Consider the following 22,376-nt stretch of genomic DNA (forward strand, 5'->3'; position numbering starts at 1 on the left):
CAACGTAATTTCTATGAGATACTCTAGTGCTACTACTCATCATATTGTTTTAGTTTTTAGTTGCTAGTTTATAGCAGCAACACATATTTAGGGCATATTTACTCTACTCTCTGCTAAGTAATTTTATACTTGTTCTGGTGAACAAAAGAAATGTCTCTTCTATTTTATCCCCAACTTTTAGGATGAAAGAAGTAAATTACAGGTGGGTGTGAATCTGAATATATAAATTTGTGGAAGTCAGATTTATAAAATATGCAAGTTATCTTGGAGATAGGATGAAAAGATACAAAGCAAGCCGGATCTACATCATCTTAACGCAAGCAGCAGCATTGCACTTGTAAAACTGTAGAGAATAAAATTATTGATGGGGGAAATGTGCCACTTTCATTTTTATGTCTAAAATCAATCTGAATGTTCTTAACTACTTTAGGAATGTACAATACAAAATGTTGGCAAGATTGAAATTGCTCAAAACAGTTGGATCTAAGGAAGGCTTCTTGAGAAAAGGACAGGCCACTACCTTATTCCAAGAAGATAGGATTGTCCACTTCCATAGAGAAGCATTCGCCTCAGTTTGGATCCAACTACATAATGTTTTCCAGAGACATGATTCTGAAGCACAGATGACAGCACTCCAGGGATTCCCTCCCCCCTTTGTCAGATCAACTGGCTGAAAAATCTTCCCTCATAACTAAACAAGGCCATGCCTCAGTCAGGTTCATAGGACCTGCTGAGCCAGAATCTGAACAGATTTGTAGTGGATGTAGGCTTATGAGAGAAATCTGTTCCTTCAATGTGAGGTGCTTCTGTTAATAGAAGATACCTTTGAATTGAACCCTAAATTGTTTCTTTGTTACATTTGAGGCAATGGAGTAAAGGATTAAAGTGCAAGATAGTATTGATATATGAACAGAGTTGTCAAAGATTACAGTAACACAATTCTCTACAATGATATGTGACAGGATCCAATCTGGGTCAGTCACTGGGACCAGAAGTTTACTCTTTCAGACTCATGCTGGAGCCCATCCTCAGGGAATTTTTTTCTCACCAGAATGTGTGTAGAGAAGTTCCTTGAGGATGGGCTCCAGCATGAATCCAAAAGCTTGGAATACTTAATCTTTGGTCCTGGTGACTGACTCAGATTGGATCCTGAACCATCCTAGGATATGTATATTTTCCTTCATTCGTAATAATGTGAATTTGCCCAATCTACCTCAGGAATGAAATGTAAGTTTTCTATATACAGACTACAGAAACTTGGATCCAGAAAAATCAAGCGCTTCAGTAAGATCTATTGACTCCAGATTTCTGCAGCCCAAGTACAGTAGTCCTACAAAAACTGTTGTAATTAGTGGATGGCTTTAACTTACATTTCCTAAAACTTATTTTGACTTTGCTTCCTGTTTTGTCAGCGTAATGCCACAGCAGTCATGCTCAAGCAAAGTAGGAATGTTTCTCCAGTGTGCTGGAAGGATAATCCAATTGTGTGGGTGTAGACTCCTCTTCTGCTTGGAGGCTGAGTCAGTCAGATTCCTGGTCACACATCCTCCTCCTGAGCATGCCCAGTTTTGACTCAGCCTTCAAGTGAAGGAGACACATGGGAGAGGTGCTGGTGATCAGCCAATAGAAATGGAGCAGCAGATTCCTTGTTTTCAAGAGGGGCCACTGGGTGGCATTGGAGAGCAGTTTCTCCAGCCTTCTCTTTGTTCAGAACATGACGACAATATTGCTGTAGCACAGGAGATTTCTTTGTAATCAGGTAGCCAGTGGGAACTGATGTCAAAGAGAACGAAAGTGTTGCCAGAGGCAACATTTAGTCCCACAGTAGCAGGGTTACGCACAAGAGAAAACCAAGACCCGGAACCAATGGATCAGATGAAGTTTCTGATCTCAATACTGGCCAGCTGCAATGGTGCCAGACAGCCACACTGCCACAGGAAATACCTGGTAGTCAGGACCAGTTCAGGGCACCAAAACAAGGAGAGCTGGAAGGCCACCAAAGGGCACAGTCAAGTTTCTCCTCCACACAAAGTGAGGCTTCTGTCTCGGGAGAGGAGGATCAAAGGGATTCAGATCTTTCAGAAGATGAGGGGAGGAATCCTGAAGCCCCGGCTTTTGCTGTTGTTTTTTTTAACCAGCCTTTTGAGTTCCTTGCTGTTTAAGGCCAAAGCAGCAACAAATCTGGGAGTTGAACCAGCCACAACGGAATCAAATACAAAACTGTCAGACCCAGAGCAGAACAACTATTTGATATACAAGAAATTCAAAATGCAATCTCTTCAGTTGATACTGGAGAGCATTCAGGAAGGCAACTTCTTGACCTCCATAGACCTTACGGAGATTTGCCTACACATTCCTATTCTACCAGCTCATCGAAAATTCCTGCGTTTTCAGTACGCTGGCCAGCAGAACCACGGTTGGCCACTCAGAGTGGTGACTACATCTAGACCTGTTCAGGGAGCTGTCAGGGAGGTTCGGAAGTCTGTTCTCCTCCATGCTGCATTGAGAGCCCAGGATGGGTTGACTCCTTCCTATGACGTCATAGCTGAGTCTGTACTAAGATATAAAAGCCAGCCCCCGGGAGAGACCCCAGCTTTTGACTCAGCTCCTTTCAGTCAGTAGCTGTGTCTCAGAAAACGTTCTGTTAGATAGCAATCACCAGTGATCTTCAGTACTTTTTTCCTCTCTTCAAGCAGCTCCCAGGGATCTGGGCAGCTGCTCTTCCAGGAGAGCAGGTCTGTCTCTGTCTGTCTCTGTCTCTCTCTCTGTCTCTCTCTCCCTCTCCCTCTCCCTCTCCCCTGCAAGTTGGGAGCAGCTTTACAGAGCTCTGTGCAGGCAAGCTGGGCAGCATCTGCAGAACTCCCCCACGCCTGCAATTTGGAGGGATCTTAAACACGATCAGCAAACTGATAAGAGCTCAAGCCAGCTGATCGTGTAGCTGGTTGCTGTGTTTTTCCCTTGCTGACTTCGCTCGGGGCTCTGTATAGCCTAAGGAGTGATTGTTCAATCTTGGAGCCTGTTTTCCTGTAGTCAGTGGCCATCTTGGATTCAAGCCTTCCACCACGAAGTGAGTGGCCATTTTGTAAGCCCGGGGGCCATTTATACCCTAAGGGCCTTAATAGAAAAATTTCTAAACAGCTTCTTTCCAATGCAAGAGCCTTTATTTTACAAATGGAGCAAGATAAGGCTCTGGCAGAGCTTTCCCCCCCAGTGGAACAGTCTCTTAAGCCCAATAGGAGAAAAAGATGTAGGCAAGGCACCCAATCAGTCTAGAGGGAGGTGGCTGCTAAAATCAAAACTAAGGCTCTAGCCCCTAAGAAGGCAACTCAGGCTGAATTGAGGGCAGAGAAGCGCAGACATGCAGCTCTAGAGAGGCAGTTCAACAGAACTATTCAACAGAAGGGAGTGCAACTACAGCATGTTTCAGGTGATACTAGTGGACCCCAACCAAGCCCTCCCAGGGGAGGAGAAGTTATCTGTGAGCCTTTACATCCTCCATCCTGGTCTGAGGCTCTTGCTGTACAGTCAGATCCTCAGGATTTAAGCAGATCTGGGCCTTATTTCCAACAGGCTTCTGTGCCCTATGCTCCTCCCCCTCCCTCCAGGCCTCGAACCTCTCCTCAATCTAGGCCTGAAGCCACCTTCACTCCCACAGCAGCGGGCCTTCTGCCTCTGCCTTTGAGCATAGAGCAAGGGATATCCAAGATGTAGTCTCATCAGCCATTAGGCAGGGATTGGCTGAAGGCTTCAGGCAAATTCCTTGACCTCTGGAAAGGGTTCAGGCCCTTCTCCCTTCTCAATCTATAAGTTCCTTGCCTCATCCTGATTTACACAGGCCTCAGGACCTAACCCCACCCCAAAATTTTTTTTTGATCTGTCCTGTGTCTTGGGACATTTCCAGGCAAGTCCTCATGAATCAGGCCATTCAGCACCTTCTTGAAATCAGGGCTATTCAACCTGTTCCCCCATCTCAACGGGGATGTGGGCTTTACTCTCGCCTTTTCATCGTTCCCAAAGCCTCAGGGGGGTGGCGAGCCATCCTTGATCTAAAATTTCTCAACCAATTTGTAAAATACAGGCGATTTAAAATGCAGACTCTGCATTCTATTTTAGAGAGCGTTTGGGAGGGTGACCTCCTCTCTTCCATTGATCTCACTGAGGCTTACCTCCACATCCCAATTTGGCCTCATCATCGCCAGTTTCTCTGTTTCTGTTATCAAAATACCCATTACCAGGGCAAAATACCCATTACGAGCACTTCCCTTCAGCCTCTCATCGGCTCCAGGGGTCTTCACAAAGGTTCTGGCAGCATTGGTGGCATCTCTGCGTTCTATTCCAGTGAGGATCCAATGCTACTTGGATGACATTTTGATTCTTTCCTCTTCCATCCTTGCGGCTCATCGGGATCTGCAAATTACCCTGTCATGTCTCCAGAGCCATGGATTTTCCATCAACACCAAAAAGAGCCAGCTCTCTCCTACAACCAAATTGCAACACTTGGGAGCAGTCATCGATACCATGTCGTGCCAGGTTTTCCTGTCCCCAGCTCGTGGAAAGAGCCTTGCACAGATCATCAGCCAGATCCAGCAACATCAAATTGTCCCCCTGTCGCTGCTGTCCAAACTTCTGGGGAAGATGGTTTCCTGTATTGGCATCGTCCCGTGGGCTCGGCTCCACTCCTGAGCCCTCCAATGGTTCCTGCTTCCCTACCAACGAGCAGGAACCAGTCACTCATCCATCAAGGTCCCACTCCCGCCACAAATCTGGAGATCTCTCAATTGGTGGCACTCCCCATCTATCTGGAGGGAACTCCTGTTACAGGGACCCAGACAGGCTAGTGATAACCACCGATGCCAGCCTCCTGGGTTGGGGTTCCCATATGCAGGGCCAGATAGCTCAGCGTGTTTGGTCCAGATCGGAACAGACCCTTCCCATATATTGGTTAGAGCTCAGAGCTATTTTTCTGGCTCTCAAGCATTTCAGGCAATCAGTGACTGGTTCTCATGTTCTAGTCCTTACGGACAACATGGCCGCAAAGGCTCATGTCAACCGGCAAGGGGGGACGAGGTCCAAAGCCCTCATGAGAGAGGCTCTATGGCTGGGGTTATGGGCAGAGAAACACCTGTTATCGATCTCGGCAGACCACATCTCCGGGGTCGACAATGCCCAGGCCGACTGGCTCAGCATGAGCCTAGTCAACTAGGCAGAATGGTCCATTCCTCCATCTCTATTCAAGGATCTTTCCCTCAGATTTGGAACACCGGAGGTGGATCTTTTCTCCACTCCTCAAAACGCCCAAGTCACCAGATTCTTCACCAGGTTTCCTTGCCAGGGAGCAGAGGGGACCAATGCTCTTCGATGCAGATGGCCCAAGGGTCTCCTCTACGCTTTTCCCCGCTTCCCATCATTCTGGCAGTAATTCGGAAAATGTTGGAGGAACCTGCGGAGCTCCTCCTCCTGGCACCCTATTGGCCAAAGAGGCCCTGGTTTGCGGACCTGGTCAACCTATCGGTGGCTTCTCCTTGGAGGATCCCTGCCCATCTAATCTCCCTTCACCAGGGGGCCCTGCTCCACCCAGAGCCCCAGTGGTTCAAGCTGACCATGTGGCACTTGAGCGGCAGTGGCTAGAGGAGGTTGATCTTCCAGAAGGGGTCATCCTCACTATCCTGGCTTCTCGCAAACCTTCTACAAGGCGCATCTATGATGCCACCTGGAAGGCTTTTTCCCAATGGTGCCTCAGGGAGGGTCTTTCTCCTGCTTCAGCCCAGTTGGCAGAAGTTCTTAGCTTCCTTCAGCATGGGCTGGAGAAAGGTTTGGCCCCCAACACCTTACGCAGGCAGGTTGCGGCCCTCTCCTCAGTCCTTTCATGGGGTTCGCTTCCTTCCTTATCCCATCACACTTCAGTCAGGAGGTTTTTGAAAGGGGCTTCCAACCTGCACCCTTCGGTGGTTCACAGGTATCCTTCCTGGGACCTTCATTTGGTCCTTTATGCCCTTACAAAGCCCCCCTTTCAAACCCTTAGAACAGTGTCTCTCCGTTTCCTGACTCTGAAGGTAGTGTTCCTTGTTGCCATCACTTCTGCCAGGAGGGTTTCTGAGCTTGCTGCTCTTTATCCATCAGACAGGACCTTTGTTCCTTTCACGATGATAGGGTTGTTCTTCATCTGGACCCCTCATTTATTCCGAAGGTTAACACCTGGTTTCACAGGTCCCAGGACATTGTTTTGCCTGACTTCTGTCCTCTCCCGCATCATGACTTAGAGCGGCAGTGGCACATGCTAGATGTAAGAAGGGCTCTTAGAATATACATTAAGCGCACTTCCTCCTTCAGGAAGTCGGAAGCCATGTTTGTTTCCTTTTTCCCTTCTCACTTGGGGCACAAGGCCTCTTCTACTATTAGCAGGTAGGTCAGGTCTTGCATTGAGCAGGCCTACAAAGCTGCGGCTCTTCCGGTTCCCCAAGGTCTGATGGCGCACTCTACCAGAAGCGCGGCCACTTCTGCTGCCTGGGTGACCCAAGCATCCTTGGAGATTTGTCATGCGGCCACGTGGACATCCCCGTCTCCTTTCATCAGACACTACCGTCTGGATGCTTTTGCCTCGGCGACTGCAGCCTTTGGCAGACGGGTGCTTCAATGAGTGGTTCCACAGTTGGTGTGATGAGCCAGATGAGGACCCGCCCATGGACATGCAAGCTTTGGTATGTCCCATCCTGGGTTCTCGATGCAGCATGGAAGAAAATGGGCGTTGGTAGAAGTTACCGTGAACGCCCTTTCTATCTATGCTGCGAGAGAGCCCAGCCCCTCCCTTGATTTGTCCGGAGAGGGTAAGACATATTCCTGTATTTATTTTGGGCTTTCAGAGACACCTTTCAGTCTGTCAAGTATCTTCACCAAAGCTGGGGTCTCTCCCGGGGGCTGGCTTTTATATCTTAGTACAGACTCAGCTATGGTGTCATAGGAAGGAGTCAACCCATCCTGGGCTGTCTCACAGCATAGATAGAAAGGGCGTTCATGGTAACTTCCACCAACGCCCAGTCCTGGACCTCTTCGCTTCTCCATCAAATGCCGAGTTACCAAGATTCTATTCCAGATTCCCAGCAGCAAGGGGGGAGGGAGTCAATGCTGTCTGCATTCCATGGCCCCAGGGTCTGCTATATGCCTTTCCCCCACTTCCACTAATCCCAAGAGTTTTAGAGAAACTGATAAGAAGAGAGGGTGAAGATACTTCTCCTGGCACCACACTGGCCAAGATGCCCATGGTACGTGGATCTGGTCAGCCTGTCAATAACCAGACAATGGAGGATCTCTCAAGACAGAATAGCTCTCAGTCAGGGAGCCTTACTTCATCCAGATCCCAATGGTTTCAGCTAACAGTTTGGCACTTGAACGGTCAACTCCAGTAAAGTCATACAAACACTACAGGCCTCCAAGAGGCCTTCAACTAATAGAATCTACGATGCCACTTGGAGAGCCTTTTGCAGCAGGTGCTCCAGAGAACATATTGATCCAACTGATGTGTTGGTGAGCCAAATCTTGGTGTTTCTACAGGAGGGATTGGACAAGGGCCTGTCCCGCAACACCTTATGGAAGCAAGTGGCATCTCTGGCATGTGTGTTAAGCTTTGGGAAGTTAGAATCCCTTGCCTTACATCCGCTGCTGCGCAGCTTTATTAGAGGCGCAACCAACCTAAAGCCCCCAGTGATACACAGATATCCCACTTGGGATCCACCTGAAGTATTGAGGGCGCTCATGACAGAACCATTTGAATTGTTATGATCAACCAGACTACGATTCCTCACCTGGAAGGTAGCATTCCTTGTAACCATGACTTTCGCCAAAAGAATATCGGAGTTAGCCCTCTCCATGAGGGAGGACTTTTGTATAATTCACTCAGATAGGGTGATTCTAAGGCTGGACCCCACCTTCCTTCTGAAGGTAAATTCATCATTTCACAGGGTGCAGGAAATTATCCTACAAGATTTTTGCCCAAAGCCAAATCACAATCTAGAGAAAAAATGGCATTCCCTCAATGTCAAGAGAACTATTCGCATTTACCTGAAGACGACAGCCTCTATCAGGAAAACTGAATCACTGTGTCATTCCAACAGAACATGTTGGGTATCCAAATCACACATTCAACCATATTTCAGTGGATACAATCTTGCATAGCAAGGCTTATGAGACTCAGGCTCTACCATTACGCAAATGGGTAACAGCTCATTCTACCAGAAGCGCGGCCAAGATGCCTGTGTGGAATACACAGGCCTCTATTGAGGACATTTGTAGGGCAGCAACGTGGTCTTCTCCATCCCCATTCATAAGACACTATAAATTAGACATATTTGCTTTGGCAAAAGGGTTCTACAAAAAATGCATTTAGAATCAGGGACTCAAGACCAGACCGCTTAGGGTCTGTCCCACCCTTAGGACAGTTGGCTTTGGTATGTCCCACACAAATGGATTATCCTTACAGCACACTGGAGAAAGAGCGTTGGTCTTACCTGAAACACTTCTTCTCAGTAAGGATAATCCAATCCCACCCTAGCAACTGTCTAGTCTAGAGTTAAGGGGTAGTCATCACTATCACCAATACTATCCAAGTCAATCGACACATCTTCATCTAAACTGGGCATGCTTAGGAGGAGGAGGCTTGGCCAGGAATCTGATTGACTCAGCCTCCAAGCGGAAGAGGAGAATATACCCACACAATTGGATTATCCTTCAGCCCACTGAGAAGAAGTGTTTCAGGTAAGGTGCTCTTTTTTTGACAACATACCCACTTTCCATAAGTTTGATCAACTAAAAGGGGAAAAAAGCAAATGTCCTGGCTCCCAATGACCCACATCTTGTGGATCCATAGTGTATAGGTTTCTATTCATAATTTTTATCTAAAAGATTACAAGTAATCTTCAATCACCAACTGCCTAGTTTAGTGTCTGTTTGAACAATGCGAAAGAATAATTTTCTCACCAATCAACATATATGATTGTAGCATCCTGTCATCACCTGATCATCATATATGTGCTTCACAACTGGCAGAGTTAATAGAGAAGGTGGAAGTAAAATTGTATGCTGCAGTCACATGTTTGCTTTAATGACCACAGCACTTAATGATCAAAGGAGAAGGAAAATAACATAATGCCAATTATATTATGGAATAATTGATAAATATTGTAGTTCAAATTTGGCACTTAGTGGGATAGATGAGTTAAATTGTATGTAATTGAACTGGTTTTTACTGAAGTTATAATTAACTGTTTCATGGCAAAATATTTAAAACTTCATTTATCACTATTCTGAAATTAGCAGAGTATCTGAAAAGTTGAAATCCTTTGCCATTGTTTTCTGTATGAATGCCTGACTTACTCAGTGTGTCATTGGGCAACATAGAAAAGAAAGGAAAATAAAATCAAAAGCAGGAAATGCAAGAATAATACATATCATTAAATGGAAGTAGACAAGAAACCCAGCTAAAATTTGTTATATACCCACTTCTTGGTAACCAAATTATGTTCTGACGACCAGATGATTAATCCGAATGCTTACAAGATGAACATGTGACTAAGAAAGAAATGCTACGAAGATCACTCGTTGCTGCTGTCTTATTCAGATAAAGTTCTCTTGTATAACAAGACATTCTGACATGCTGTTAAGCATGCAAACTTTGGTTGTAAATGCATTTAGGTCAGAAAATGACTTTTTTCATTATAGTCTTATTTGCAAATTATCTCTGACTGAGAAGTTAAATGAGAAGTTGATGTAACTCCTAAAAATGAAGTTCTCTATTTTGTGGGCCAAAAGGCTGGGGAAGAATCAGGTTTTAACCAACTTCCTGAAAGTTCAGAGGTCAGATATTGCATTTTTTTCTTTACTACCCCTATATCAGTGGTAGGGTTAAAACATTTTTACTACTGGTTCTGTGGGTGTGGCGTGGCTTGGTGGGTGTGGCTTTGTGGGCGTGGCAGGGGAAGGATACTGTAAAATCTCAATTCCTTCCCCACTCTTGGGCGAAGGCTACTGCAGAATCCCATTCCCTCCCCACCCCACTAACCTGCTTTCCCACTCCATTCTCCTGTGCAGGGCAACAAAAGAAGACCAAGCCGATCAGCTGGGACTTAGGAGGCAGAGAATAGATGGGGGCGGGGCCAATCAGAGATGGTATTTGCTGGTTCTCCGAACTACCCAAAATTTTTACTACCGGTTCTCCAGAACTGGTCAGAACCTGCTGAATACCATCTCTGCCCTATATCTATATATTCTTATGAATTAGATGCAAGTATTAGCCCTATGTATATAGTGACATTTTTAAACTATCTAACTTACTGTATGTTTTAGATTATTATTATTATTATTATTATTATTATTATTATTATTATTATTATTATTATTATTATTATTATTATTATTATTAATTTTATTTTAATTTTTAAATACTCTGTAGTATGATGTGGAATTTGGGGCACTGTGCTGGAGTAGCTTTCAAATTTCATTGTATTTGTAGAATTCAATGACAATAAAGATATTCTATTTATGTGTGTGTGTGTGTGTGTGTGTGTGTATTTATTATATAATTTTTTCAGCACAAGATTCTTAATGATTTGGTAATATAAACTTTGAAACAAAAAGTTTACTTTTCAGATGTTTTCTGTTCCATTAAATAAGTTCTGTATCAGGGGTGTCAAACTGGCAGGCTACGGCCCAGATGCGTCATGCGCTGGCCATGTCCACCCCAGCTCTGCGAAGGGAAAAATTGTTGCGATTCGTCATGTGACAACAATATGATGCAACGAGTTTGACACCCGTTTTCTGTTTGTTTTTTTGCATGTTTATAGTACTTAAGTGTTTCCTGATACTTTTTTAAAAAGGTGACCAGTTTTTATTGGTCTTTTGTATTATTGAATGAATTTATGCTACTTTGCTATAGAGGTTGTTAATAAAATTTGTTTTCAGACAAACAGGAAATATCACAAGAAAAAGCATTTGTTTTGATAAATTCTTCTTAACCTGCCAGCCTAGTTTGTAATTCAGTTTTTCGTATTCTGTCACTCTCAACCTTAGCAGGTTTCTGTACAGATAGTCATGATCTCAGAACAGTTAATTGACATAAACCTCTACCTTTTAGCATTTGTTTTTTGTGGCACTTAATTCTTTCAGCCATAAATTTTCACTACTTTGTTTATTTACTGTATTTTTATTTGAAATATGTAACTGCCACATAGTGACCCTTGAAACATGAATAAATAAAGTGTAGGATAGTTTTTCTTAATATCCTTTGTTAATTTTATATTTGCAGTAGTAGAATATGAGCTAGTCTCTTAAAATTTAAACTGTTAAATTGAAATTCAGAGGATTTCGGCCTGATACTCTATTGGCAAAAATGAAATGTCTCATGAACTTTGAGGCCATTTATATAATAACAGAGTAAATATGATTTGTTACAGAATTTGTGCTACACATACTGTTACTATCAGATACTGTCTTCTTGAATCGGAATCAATGAATTAGCCCTTGGTGCTATAGCTCTTGTTATTGGGGGTTCACTGGATTTGAGAACTGGGTCCATTTAGATGAAGTATGACAATTTTTCTAAGAGAAATTTTAACCTTTGGTGAAACTATTGCATTAGTTTCCATTGGTTCTTATTGCTTTATTGAAAAAAAAAGATCAATTCTGTTTTTCACTTTTAGAGCACAGCTTTTAGTAAATCTATTCAGAAGTGATGCAAAAGCAGTTTTTATACTACACTGTTTAAATTATTGTTTGGAATACTATCGGTCATTTGATAATTGAATTTGGAAGCTTTAAATTTATGTTTAGTTTCTCAATTAAAAGCTAAAGGGATTTTGATGTCTGGCTAACGTATTTTTCTTCTGCAGTAACATTTGTGTGTTACTTGGGCTATATCAATTTATTCAGTTATAAAGAAGTTTTATTCATACTATAATTAAGGGGATATTGCAGTCCTTTAACCAATCAGTAATTGCTAAGATCCAGTAAAAGTGTGCATTACTGTGCATCAGTTTTGAAACTTAAAGGACCTGGGAAAGCTTAAAATTAAAAACATAAAAACAGCCTGGTTCAATTAATTGTTTAAATTGGAATACTTGGTTTTCAGCAACATTATAGATTAAAATAATTAGATCCAATTTATCCTTCCTTTTATATCTTACAGTATGTAATAAAGTTGATTTGTACATTAGCTATTTATTATTTTGTAGTTCATTCAGCTAGGAATATAAGGTCTGAATTAGTCCATTTGCTTTCTCAAAAAACTGCAGGAAGAACATCATTCAAAAAAGAACCTTTTTTCTTATAGCCCCTTGTGTTCATAGAATACCTATTCCTAAGTAACATGGGGCATAAATTAGCAGAAATCACTCATCACCAGTTCATGCAAGGGCTTTTTTGATTGAAGCTTATGAATGAACTTTGATTCCCATTTTTTTTATATTCGTTCTGCTATAGCATGGGTGCAGTCTGTGGCCCAGGGGCCACATGCGGCCCCTCAAGGCTTTTTGAGCGGCCATGAGACCTCTCCTCAGTCCTCAGTTGCAGCCAACTTTTGGTAAGTAAGTAAAAGTTCGACTTAATAGTTTTCAGAATGAATAAGTTGGGAGAGTGTGGCTGGGAGAACCTAAATGTATTTTTTTTTTAAAGTTGAGACTTAAGAAATTTAGTCCTTTACTCTGGATACAGCCATTTTCTGTTTTGAACACACGCTTTCCTCTTGCTCTGCTCATATGTAATCTCCCAAATATATAATCCACATGTGGGGTTTTTTTTATGAAAAAGAAAGAGTGCACCTGTATGCTATAGCAAATCTGTAAAATTTTACATGTTTAAATCTTTTTTCTCTTTAAATGATTAATAGTTCCTAAGAATAAGATGCTCATTATCGCCAGCTATAATGCGGCTAGGTTGTGGTGCTTCATGGAGGATTTTGTTCAGCTTGTATGTCTCATTCTGATACGATAGTGAAATGCAAATATATTTAAAATAGATAAGCAGTCTTTGACTTTCCCAGTAATCTTAATTTCCATTGATGCTAGTTCTGACTGGGTGCATCTCCAATCTTTGTTGATGGAAATTGCAGTTCATCAGTCCTGGAGGGTGACGAGTTCTTACCAGATCTAATAGGTCAATTCACTTGAATAATTTGCTTTACTTTTGACTCGGATACAGTCATTGTAATTGTTTTTATTTCAACTTGTACTTAAGTTGGCAATACTTTTAGTCTTTGTAAGGATCCCAAATCAGTATTACATACACAGGTTGTCTTCAAATATTTTGGTAAAAAAACCACATATCTGTTTTGTAGGACATGCTCTTCCCACAGTTTGTGCAGGTTTCAGAACTCCAGATTTAGAAATAGATACCAATAAGCAGTACCCATTTGAGCAACATGGAATGCTATTGGTATAAATGTTTCACTTCTTGAAATTCAATATTGTTTTTTGTAACCATGAAAATATATAAATAAGACACATTGTGTAATAGAAAATATTTTAAATATCTATGCATCCTTAAAATGTATACTCAGGAAATAACCACCTATATAATAGGGTAATCCCTAGTATTTAGGACTACAGGCAATTCTCAGGTTACAGCCATTCACTCAGGGTTACAACTATTCATTCATTTAATAACCATTCAAAGTTAGGACGGCATTGAATGAATAGTATTTATGATGGGTCCTTGTACTTCTGGACGATGCAGCATCCCCTCAGTTATGTGATCATCATCAGGGCACCTAGTCAGGATTATGAGGTTGCAGCATGCCACAGTCACAGGATTTAGATTTCTAACATTCCCTGTTGGCTTCCTGCAAGCAGGAAATAGGGCAGTTGGCAGTCATGTGACATACTGTGTGGACATGTGGCTTACAGCAATAAGTAAGCCAAGGACTACTTGTACATCCTCAAAGTGATATACAAGCTGAATTAGAGATCCTCTCTAAGGAAGATAAGTGATTTAGAAATAGGAAGTAAATGAATAAATAAATAAAACAAGTAAATAATAAATATGCTACAAAGAAAAAGAAACCAAAAAAAACCATAGCAAAAGCAACATCTATTATCAATTTTCATTTGATAATAGAAAGTAGAGGCCAGCACACTACCGAAGGGTGATCCTGAAGTATGTTATGTGTTAGTAGCTCCTTAGTGTCCATTCACCCTTCGTATGACACAGACACAATCTGCACTACAGCATTGCACATTCAGACACCATTTTCTTTCTACTCAGCCTCCCCAGTATAAAACCACCACCCCTTTTTCTTTACAAAAATGACTCCCCCCCCCCCCTCCCCAGCTATTTTGCTAATTGCTAAAGCTTTATTATGTCTGCCTTCTGGTGCTTCTGTCTTACATAAGTTTAAGAGGGAATGCTGAATGTCCTTTATTGGAGGCTGAGAATGAAGATGTCTGCTGTTACTTGGCCTAGATAAATGACAAGAGAGGGAAAGAATGCTAGACCTTCTGGCTGGCTGGTTGTCTGCCCCATACCTGTGGAAAACAGCTTCCTTGTATGATCAAGCATTTTGATGATGTGGCTTAAAAGACTACCTACCCAGGTGTACACTAACTGCCTGAGCTTAGGACTTGTAGAGAGGCTTTTAGCTAAGAATGTTTGACTTATATATTCTGTGTTTTTACAAATACTAACAGAGGAAAGGAGATGAGGAAAAATATATGGACTGCTTGTTAATTATTTAAGAGATAGCGAGTGAGGAATGAAAAACAGCTGGAGAGTGAACAATGAACTAATAACTAGCAAGGGAGATACGATGCTCATCTGAACTCTGAAGCTGCAAAGAATGTGTCATCTCCAATGCATCCACAGATCAGGATAGCATTGCATTATATGTGGGCAGTGTTAATCAGTTCCATCCTCATTTTAACTCTGATATTAAGTCAGATCTGGGCTTTCTTGTTACTTTGGATTCTTTATGGCTTTTAGATCTTGGGGATATGGCTAGAGAATGGAGGGCTGCTATTTAATTATTTAACCCTTGCGCTTCCTGCCATATTAAAATCTTATTTGATACAGAGAATGCATACCTCTTTGCTGGATGGAAATATATTACTAAGACTACTAATAGGACTTCTATTGAAGAAAGCTTTCCTTTGACCCAGAAAATCTCTATAATTTTGGCCAGTCTCAATGATAGCCTCCAAATACATCTAAATTATGCTGATTTTCTAGATGTATTTCAACTATGATTTTATCCAAGATAATGTTACTGAAACTGTGTTGATTATCTAAATAGATGATTTGTGTCTGGACAACTAGAAAGAGTGGACTGTGGCCATAATATTTTCCTGAGCTTTTCAACAACTTTCTGTACCATCAGCCATGATAATAAGTACAATCATGAATGTATGGGCGGGTGGTTGTACAAATAGAAATATTAAATAGCCAGCCTTTTGGATTTTCTTGTGGAATTCGCCATTGTTTCAAAGTTTGTATTTTTTTGTGATGTTCCACAGAATTTTCTCATGCTATTCAGGATCTACATGAAACTGCTGGAATGTTGGAGATTTTGAGTAGAATTTTGCTTCTTAATCACAGAATATTGAGGAAGAGATTGCTGCTCTTGAACATTGTCTATTCTCCAGCATGCCTATTGGAGAATCCACACACGTAGGTTGAATCTACCTTTCTGTCCAGAGACTGAGTCATCAATCTTTGCCATGCCTCTTCCTGTCAGGGCCAGGAAGCCCCCAGTCACAACTCAGTCTTGGCCCGATAGAGACGTGGTAAAGGTTGGCTCCGTGTTTTCGAAAAGCAGCATTCAGCTACAGTGTGGATTCTCTAAAAAGGTTGGAAAGACATAGAAGACAGGCAGCAAAGGATTTTAAAAGCCTGTTCTTCGCTCTGCTATAGCGCGGCTTCTCCGAACCACCAATAATGGCCCAAACAGGCCAGGCATAGAGAGGGAAGCGCTGTCACTAATTCCCACCCTTTGGGGGATGCACCCCAGAGCCACAGCCGCTGCTAACAGAAATGCACAGATTGCACACTCAGGCTCACCCAGATAACTTGGGCATGGCCACCCCACAGAGCCCCACAGCTGATTGTCAGGGCCGTCGGGCATCATTTTGGAGGCAAATGCGTGATGAGTTGTGCAGGCTATCCCAGGGATCTGGTCTTGCTGCCACTGCCACAACCCAGGGGAGAAGACCTGGGCTGAAGACTGCCCCAGGATTAAAAGGGAATTGAGCCATTAGCCTCTCCTCCCAGGGCAGTCTCTGGGCTCAAGTTACAATAAGGGCTGATCACTCGGCAGATAGTGTGGAGCCCAGACATTCTAAAAAACCTTCCAGGAAGGCTAGATCTGCAAGCAAGAATGCAGCAGACAAAATAAGGGCAAAAGCCATTTATTCCAGGAAACCTAGAGCAGAAGAAAGGGATGCAAACAGAAGATAAAAAGCCCTTGAAAAGCAGCTTTCCAGAGCTGAGAAGCAAGCTGTGCAGGAGAGGTATTCCCCTCCCCCCAGCTAGAGGCTACCTTTTCCCGCTCTCAGCAGCCATTACTGCAAGCCTTGCCTGCAATTCAAAGAGCATGGTCACCAGAGGGAAATAGAGAGCAGGTTTATGTCCCCTTAGCAGTGGAAATTCAAATAGAATCATTTCCCTTTGCTTGCATGGCCCCTGATCCTGTAGAATCACAGATGAGGGAGAGAACCAGGGTTCCAGTGGCCACTTTTACCCGTACTGCAGCGGAGCTCCGCTCAGCAGAAACATTTGAACCAGAGTTGTCTGCGGAAATTAAGGCCCTTATATCCCAGACCATTTCACATGGGGTGGTCTCTACCCTGCAGAGGAGGAATGATCCCTCTTCCTTGGGTTCTGAGCCTCCATTGCAAACCATGTAATACCAAGTTCCTATGGGAGGCACTTAGGCACCAGAGGGCAGAATCTCCGGCCCACTCTATTAGGGGTAGGGCATCTGTGATAGAGGAGGAAGACCAAAGAGAACAAGGGTTCTCAGAGAATGAAGACTTAATTCTTAACCCTCCCCGCTTCACTGGGCTATTCAGCCCAGCATTCTTTAAATCTCTACTGCACAGGGCTAGAACCATGGCCCAGATAGGCACAACGCCTTGCTCTTCAGCAGTGCCAACTGACAACTAGGCCCTAATAGCAAGATGTTCTCTGAACCCACTGTCATGCAGCAGGACATACCCTGCACCAAGCTGTTCCTAGACATTGTCCAGAGACAATGGATGCTGTCAGGTTTCCTTTCACAGATCCAAATGACTTCCAGAACCCTCCCATCGGCAGCCGGCTGGCCCTATTTGCAGACCGATGGGAGAATATCACCTCCAACTCTTGGGTCCTGAAGACCGTGCAATTTGGTCTCACTCTGGACTTTCTCCACGACTCTGAGGACCTTCACCCAATGCCCCACCTCCAAAAAACTTTTAAGAAAAGGGCTTATGAACAAGGCAGTCCAACACTTGTTGGACATCCAGGTCATCGAGTCGGTGTCGGAGGACCAGAGAGGGCATGGGTTTTACTCTATTCTATTTGTAGTCCCAAAGACCACAGGGTGGTGGTCGTGGTGGTGGAGAGTAATTCTAGATCTCAAAAAATTAAATGTACACCCAGAGTACAAGAGATTCAATATGCAATCTCTGCAGTCAATTTTGGAGGGCATAAGGGGGGCAACCACCTGACATCCATTGATCTGACGCAGGCCTACCTCCACATTCCCATCTTTTCGTCCCATCGAAGGTTTATCAGGTTCTATTATGCAGGGAACCACTATCAGTACAAGGCCCTGCCGTTTGGCCTATCATTGGCCCCCAGAACCTTCACAAAGGTGCTGGCAGTACTGGCTGTGCATTCAGAACAATCCCAGTGCAGGTCCAGTGCTACCCGGACAATATTCTCATTCAGTCATTCCAGCCAACAGGCATAGGCTGATGTGGGAACTTTAAAAAAAGCCAGCTATTTCCATCCACCTGCCTGCTACACCTGCGCGCAGTGATAGACACCAGTCTGTGCAAGGTTCATGTCACAGGAGCGTCAGGACAGCATCAACCAGATCAGAGTGGAACAAGTGGTTCCATTGGTGGTGCTTTCCCAACTCCTGGGAAAAATGGTATCATGCATAGCGACAGTTCCCTGGGTGCATTTACACGACAGAACTCTCCAATGGTTTCTCTTGCCATTTCAGAGGGCAGGGACTAGCACCTCCAATATCAGGGTTCGGGTAACTCTAGATACCCTCAGGTCCCTCAAATGGTGGGTTTCCCCAGCACTAACCAAGGGAACCCTATTCAGGGAACCCAAACGTGTGACAGTAACTCAGATGCTAGCCTATTAGAATGGGGAGCCCATCTACAGTGTCAACTAGCACAAAGACAATGATCCCCAACGGACCTGAAACACAATATAAACTGGTTGGAACTCCAAGCAATTCCTAAGGCAATTCCATAGCACTGTCTCAGGCCAGCATGTATTGATTCTGACGGACAATGTGGCGGCCAAAGCACATGTCAACCAACAAGGAGGGACCCACTCCAGGTCCCTCATGAGCGAAGCAGAACAACTGGGAATCTGGGCAGAAGCTCACTTTGGCCATCAAGGCAGAGCGCATATTGGGTGCAACAAACGCACAGATTACCTGAGCAGAACCAAGGTGGACAACTCTAAGTGGCATCTCCACCCGGATCTCTTTAAGGAAATGTCCCAGAAATTTGGAAGGCCGATACTAGAGCTGTTCGCCACTCCCAGCTTCCCTGATTTTTCTCCAGGTTCCCAGCTCTGGGTGCAGAAGGGGTCAATGCCCTTTACAGCCAATGGCCCAATGGCCTATTATATGCCTTCCCTCCTCCAGGGGTAATACGGAATGTGCTACTTGAACAGGTGGAAATTCTACTCATTACTCCCCATTGGCCCAGATGGTCATGGTATGCAGATCTGGTAAGCATGTCAGTGTCCTGTCCTTTGAGAATTCCTCAAAACAGGATTTCCCTCAGCCAGGGGGTCTTGGAACATCCAGATCCTCAGTGGCTCCATTTGGTCACCCTGCACTTGAGGATCCTGAGGAAGGACCATTTCTCACGGGAGGTAATACGGAGGATCCAAGTGTCCAGGAAACCTTCCACTAACAGAATCTATCTACCTGGAAGATGTTCTGTAAGTGGTGTGCCAGGGGAGAGACGGATCCCACAGTGACCTCTATTCTGCAGATCCTGGACTTTCTCCCTCGAGCCGCTCGGAGCATCCAGAGACTGGGATGTGCTTCTGAGTCCTCTTCTTGCAGGCTGAGCTTTAGATGAGGAAACGCTCCGCCCCTCACGTGGTATCGCGCAGCGTCTCCCCAGTCTTTTGCTCAGCCTCGAAGAGTCAGGCTGTGTTTTCAGAGAGCTCCTTGGCTGATCGTACATTTCTTGCCTATTTCTTGCCTATTCCAACTTTCGTCTTCATAAGGTTTGTCTTTCCTTCCTCCTCCTGCGCAAAGGGTCTGGACTTAAGGGAAAAATTTCCCCGTCCCTGGGGCGAAGCTGGGGCTCGCAGCGCGATAGCGCGACCCCCCACCCTTATCAGATCGCGTCGCTGCCTCCGCGTGCCTCGTGGCACGCATTTCTTTTATTGCTGGATTCCCCCCACCCTAAACGCCGATCGGGAGGGTCATCGCCCCTAGGGCCCTAGGAGCTGAGCTGACCAGCAAGCCCTCCTTTTCCGTCCCGAAGGCGTCCCGACGGTTCAGCTTGCGGCCGCCATTTTGGCTCCGCATCGTGGTCGGGCGCCATTTTTAAATACTTTAGCTGCGGTGAATTGGAGCTCCAGGCCTTGGGTTAAAGCTTAGCTGCCCATCTCTTCCACCTGGCCCGCTCCTTTATTACTTGTTGGCCTCCCGCAGCCCGTTTGGGCGAAGTTGCAGCCCCCTCCGGTTTTATTTTTCTTGTCTGGAGGCCTGCTGCCAGAGGCCCTCTCTTCAACTCTAGGCCTCAGGCGTTTATTTGACTGATTGGCCTGTACTGAGATACAGTTCTCCCTGTTACGGTTACTGTTTCTATAGATTTCAAAAAAAAAAAAAAAAACACCAAGAGTTCAATTCCTGACAGAGGGTTTAATCCCATTGAAAAATCTGTGGCTACAATGCATATTATCCTTGATTTGCAGCAGCTTGTTTAGTGACTGTTCAAAGTTACAATGACATTGGAAAAAAAATAATAATAATAATAATAATAATAATTAATAATAATTAATAATAATAATAATAATAATAATAATAATAATAATAATAATAATAATAATTAATAATAATAATAATATATGATATTTTAAAACCAGGGGCTGTTTAGCTCCTGAAGCTAATGTATTGCATATTGTCACCTAATGTGAAATACAAATACAAAAAAAAAAAAAAAAAAATTCTTTTTGTACACCAATATTTCTCATAGATATATAGAGGTATACGTAGAACCTGTATATTCACCTGGTATAAAACATAAAAATAAATAAAGGGAGAAGAAAAATTACAAATTAGAGTATATATATTTCTGTTATCTCCGTACATAACAAATTCCAAAAGGGGGAGCGGGCCAGCTTCATCGTCACCCGGCCTCATCCAGGCCTGATCTGGGCGAGCCAACCGCCCTTGCTAGTATTTATTATCTAACATGGCAGACGACAATCCCTCTAAACGTCCTTCCTTGAAGGCTAAGGCAAAGTCCCACTACTTGCGCAGGCAGGACAAGGAACCTAAGGGCTCTAGACAGGACAAGGAACCTTCCAAGGCCTCCCAACGTGACGCCTCAAGGCGCCACAAAGCGTTGGAAAAAGAGTCTGACAGGCGTTCAGGAGTCCCGCCCGGAGCCGTCATTACTTCCTCCTCCAACCACTTTTACACCCACTGCTGCTGGTCTGCGCCAGGACGAACCCTCTACCTCCGAGGTTCCGCCTCACATCAGGGCTTGGATGGAATCAGCCATCCGCCAGAGCATTGCAGAGGAACTACAACACATGACCAGATCAGTCTTCTCTCCATGAGCCTCCGAGCACGACTCTTTATCCATCAGATCCTTCCACAACCGGTCCCCCGGTTGATCAGGTACTCTCTCAGAGGGACAGCCCTCCTCCGGTTGGGGCCCAGGTGGAGGAGGAAGGGGACTTTGGGGATTTCAGGGAAGAGGAAGAGGACTCCCAGATGGGATCCTCCCGCTACAGTGAAACCCTCTTAGAGGCTGACATCATGGAGGGGGAGATGTCGGAGGACGAGGGCACTTCCCCCGACCAACACTTTTGGGGGGCTGTTCAAGCCGCACATGTTCAAGTCCCTCCTCCTTAAGGCCAAGTATGTCTCTGGCCTTCTTCCCCAGTCCCCTGCAAACCTTCCCCCCGTCCCAGAGGGCCCGGAGGACTCCATTTTCACCCAACCAGTGGTGGAAGCTGAGGTCATCCCTTCCCCTTCCATCTTCGTGGATCCGGTAGCGAAGCAACTCACCTCCACAGGGACCCCTCCTACACCCTCTAGCCAAGACAAGAGATTCCTTAATCTCGATTCGGCACTATCTAGCCTTCTGAACATTCCGGAACTTGATGACCCCATTGTGGGTCTGGTTTTCTCCTCTACCCCTTGTGAGGCCCTAGAGGCCTTGAAACCTGATGACATGCGGGCGGAGTTGGCGCTGCGCAGGGCCCACCTATATGACGCCTGGGCCATTAAATCAGCTATGGCCGCTTCCTTTTTCACAAGGTCCTCTATCCGCTGGCTACGTCAGCTCAAGGAACACGTCCCCGCTTCCAATCTCAGAGCACACCAGGACATAGCGAAGTTAGTGGCTGCAGCCGAGTTCTCGGCTGACGCCACTTACCAGTCGGTAAAATTCTCTTCCAGGGCCATCACATTGCGACGTCACGGCTCGCCGCATGCTGGCTCAAACACTGGCAGACGGACGTAAAGAATAAGGTCAAGCTGGCCACTGCTCCCACTAAGGGAGATAAACTGTTTGGCCCAGCTTGGAACCACTGTTGGTCGAGGACCGCAGTAAGAGAAAGTATCTACCCCCCTTCCCACCCAGATACCCTAGACCCCCTTCCTTCCGATCCCAGGACCGCACGGGTCCCGGGCGACAGGACCAGACGCGGTGGCAGCTACAAGAGACCCTTTCGGGGATCGGGAGGAAGGCCCTACCGCAGAAGGTGGAGCTTCTTCCTCCCTCCCCATTGGCGGCCGCCTCAGCCACTTCGCTGCCCAATGGGACATATCCACATCCGATGCATGGGTTAGGGACACAATCAGGTTTGGTCTCGCCCTGGAGTTCAGGTCCGCCCCCGATTATTTCATCCCATCCCCCCTCCTCAAGGGATCCCTCCAAACGTGCACCAATGGATGCAGCCATCCATCATATTCTTGA

The 22,376-nt window shown here is 44.7% G+C and overlaps 1 protein-coding gene across 4 annotated transcripts in view; it reads left to right on the forward strand.

The window, feature by feature from the left end:
* Positions 1-22,376, forward strand: part of ADNP (activity dependent neuroprotector homeobox) — a 62,525-nt gene that overhangs the window by 13,568 nt on the left and 26,581 nt on the right. The window contains exon 1 of one of the 4 annotated variants that reach the window (XM_026664973.2): positions 12,419-12,565. The exons of 2 other annotated variants lie outside the window; for them this stretch is intronic. The gene's annotated coding sequence lies outside the window, so the exon portion shown is untranslated. Of the gene's footprint in view, positions 1-12,418; positions 12,566-22,376 lie in introns of those variants that run through there. One more of the 4 variants, XM_087959283.1, reaches the window with a different exon arrangement.

This window comes from Notechis scutatus, chromosome 3 (genome assembly GCF_049901735.1).
Source record: "Notechis scutatus isolate UNSWTSFEM ecotype Mainland chromosome 3, rNotScu1.2, whole genome shotgun sequence".
Classification (NCBI taxonomy): Eukaryota; Metazoa; Chordata; class Lepidosauria; order Squamata; family Elapidae; genus Notechis; species Notechis scutatus.